Below are 3,577 nucleotides of genomic sequence, written 5' to 3' on the forward strand. Positions count from 1 at the left end.
GACCATTTGTTTTTAGAGAGCCTTGATGATGAGGTTGATTTGGCTAGAAACTGCCAGTAGGAGCAAGCTAGGTGGAAGAATGGCCAAGGAGAGAAAGACAGGCAATGGGGAGGTTATGTCACTCTGGTTGCCTCCATTCCTGCTGCAGATTGCCCCAGGACATAGGATCCCTCCCCCTGCCCCCTTCTTTTATGTCTTGAGCTGTGTTGTCCAATATGGAAGCCACTAATGTGAGGCTATTGAGCACTTGAAATGTAACTAGTCCAAGTTGAAATGGCCATAAGTGTATAATACTGTATTAGTCATTTTTGTGTTGCTGTAACAGATACCTGAGACTGGGTAATTTATAAAGAACAGAAGTTTATTTGGCTTATGATTCTGGGACAGCTACATCTGGCACGGGCCTCAGGCTGCTTCTACTCATGGCAGAAAATGGCAGCAACCAGCTGGTGTGGGAACACATCTGGAGAGGAAGCAAGAGAGGGGAGAGATAGAGGAGATGTGCCAGGGTCCTTTAAACAACCAGCTCTTGCAGGAACTAATAGTGTGAGAAGTCACTCACTACCCCCGCCCCAGGGCATTGATCTATTCGTGAGGGATCCATTCCCATGGTCCAAACCACTCCCAACATTGCCAAGTTGGGGACCAGATTTTGACATGAGCTTTGGAGGGGACAACATATCCAAACTCTATCAAATACATACCGGAATTTAAAGACTTAATAAAAATAAATGTAAAATACCTCATGAAAAAAACGTTCTCATATATTAATTAAATTTGTGGCTCACATTACATTTCTATTGAACAGTGCTGGTCTAGAGCCTGCCCTGATCCCAGACTGCTTGGCTGGGCCCTTATCCCCCAGTTGGATCTTCTCATTCCTTTCCACAGAAATGGGACCCTTGTCATTATTGGGGTCCCTTGCTGAATGGAATAGTGCCGTAGCCACCTGATGTAGACATCACCTCCTACCTGGACTCCTCCCCACTGTACCTTTTGGTTTGGGGACCAGAAGTGCAGAGCACTTCCTCTCCCCAGTATCTGCTCTGCTTCAAGTCCCAACAGGAGCTGGGTCTCTAGCCTAGGAACAGCCCCAGAACTCTCCAGGAAGCCCTGTATAGGCTGGGCCCACATTATCTGGCAGGGTTAAGGCCAAGCAGCCACAATGCCATGTCTTTTTCTTATTTTCCCTCCTTCCCTCTTCTCTGCTCTTTCCTCCCCCTACCTTTCTCTTTTTTAAAAGTCTAATTCTGAGCAGCCGGCTCTGTTCAGCCTGACTGGTTTGTTATGGTTTATAATCTGCGCCAGGATTAATTAGCTAATTACTGACAAACGTCCGCTGGCAAGATTCTGCTCCAGCTTGTCAGCTTGAAGTGTTTAATTATTTTAATCATTTACTTTCATCTTCAAAATTTATGCTGCCAAGAGAGTTGCAGGGCATCTTTTAATTATGATTTGGGGTTTCTGCTGGGCTGCGTTCTGTTCCTGGGGATAGGGAACATTATTTTTTACCAGTCTTCCACCAAAGCCTGAACCCCCTTCTACTCCCAGGGCCTGGCTCCATGCTCCATGGATGGGAGGTTGGGAGGGATCCTAGGCCATCTCTGGACACCACTCCTTCTGTATCCCCAGAAGGTGATGTGCACAGGTGCATGATGGGAATGTGAATTGGTGAATGCCTGTTATGTGCTGGACATCACACTTGTGAGCACAAAGAGTGTGGAAATGGCCTGAGAACTGGACGGAGTGGCCTGGGGTGATCAGTGGAGGGAAGGAAAGGAAGGGATTGATTGATTGATTGATTTATATGATACAATTTAGTTATAATAAAGTGAGGTCATCCTAAATATAAAGCTCTGTGAGTTGCCACATATATATACACCACCACCCACATAAATGTATGGTCCACTTATGCCCCCTCCCAATTAACACCTCCCAAAGATAACCACTTTTGGCTTTTATGACCAAGATTTGTTCTTCTTGTTTTCACTCTCATAGAAATAGAATTATAGGGTATATCCTCTTTTATGTGAAACTTCTTTCACTCAACATTTTGACTGTGGGTCATTTTGACTGTGAGGTTCTTTAATATAAATCAGTGTCCTCTGGCCAAGCCTTTGGTTTGGGTCCAGCTGAGAGATTCAATCCAAGTCCTCAGAGAGACTTTGCCACAGTTTCTTTTCTCATAAGCATTGTCCTGAAAATGAGTTTGAAAGTGATTTTTCTCCTCTATTCCCTCTCCTTCTCTAGTTCCTCCTCTTTCCTCTCTTCCTCCTCCTCTCCTTTCTCTTCCCCCCCGGCCATAATGACTATTACTATGCCCTATTAGGAACTTTTGAGCTCTAAATGATGCTATTCAGGATACAAAGGTTTAGGAGTTTCCTAAAGACACATGGTGGCTTCTTCTCTGAGAGAACACCAAATGGCAGATGATGTCGGTGCAGCAGGAGGGCCTGGAGGCCCAGGGGCCCTGGAATAGGAGCCCGTGGTGGCTTTCGCAGAGGCTCTGGCAGTGGCATCTGGTGCCAGGGTTGTGGCTGCAGTCGGGGCCATGGTTGAGGCTGTGTGGAGCTCGAGGAGGCAAGGCCGAGGAAAAGGAGTGGATCCCCATCACCAAGCTGGGCCACTTGGTCAAGGACATGAAGATCAAGTCACTGGGGGAGATCTATCTCTTCTCCCAGCCCATCAAGGAGTCTGAAATCATTGACTTTTTCCTGGGGGCATCCCTCAAGGATGAAGTTTTGAAGATTATGCTGGTGCAAAAGCAGACTCATGCTGGCCAGTGGACCAGGTTCAGGGCATTTGTTGCCATTGGGAACTACAATGGCCACATCAGTCTGGGTGTTAAGTGCTCCAAGGAGTAGCTACCACCATCCGAGGGGCCACCATCCTGGCCAAGCTCTCCATTGTCCCAGTGCAGAGAGTTTACTTGGGGACAAGATAGCAAGCCCCATACTGTCCCTTGCAAGGTGACTGGCCGCGGCGGCTCTGGGCTGTTGCGCCTCATCCCTGCCCCCAGAGGCACCGGCATCCTCTTGGCCCCTGTGCCCAAGAAGCGGCTGATGATGGCTGGTACTGACGACTGCTACACCTGAGCCAGGGGCTGCACGGCCACCCTGGGCAACTTCACCAAGGCCATCTTTGATGCCATTTCTAAGACCTACAGCTATCTGACCCCCAACCTCTGGAAGGAGACTGTGTTCACCAAGTCTCCCTATCAGTAATTCACTGACCATCTTGTAAAGACCCACACCAGGGTCTCTGTGCAGAGGACGCAGGCTCCAGCCATGACTACAACGTAGGGTTTTTATACAAGAAATATAAAGTTAAATAAGCCTGTTTTAAAAATAAATAAATAAATAAAGACACATGGTGTTCAGAGGGGGCTGTGAAGGACAAAATATTCTCCTGTTATGGGTTGAATTGTGTCCCCTCAAAAAACACACGATGAATTTCTAGAGCCCAGTACCTCGAAACATGACCTTACTGGGAGATGAGGTCTTTACAGAGGAAGCCAAGTTAAAATGAGGTCATTATGGTGGGCCTTAATTCAATATGACTGGTATCCTTATTAAAA

At 47.2% G+C, this 3,577-nt stretch overlaps 1 pseudogene; it reads left to right on the forward strand.

Annotated features, from left to right (window-relative positions):
• The first annotated feature begins 2,422 nt into the window (after positions 1–2,422).
• LOC103601046 lies at positions 2,423–3,302 on the forward strand (annotated as a pseudogene).
• The last annotated feature ends 275 nt before the right edge of the window (positions 3,303–3,577 follow it).

This window comes from Galeopterus variegatus, unplaced genomic scaffold (genome assembly GCF_000696425.1).
Source record: "Galeopterus variegatus unplaced genomic scaffold, G_variegatus-3.0.2 Scaffold106, whole genome shotgun sequence".
Taxonomy (NCBI): domain Eukaryota; kingdom Metazoa; phylum Chordata; class Mammalia; order Dermoptera; family Cynocephalidae; genus Galeopterus; species Galeopterus variegatus.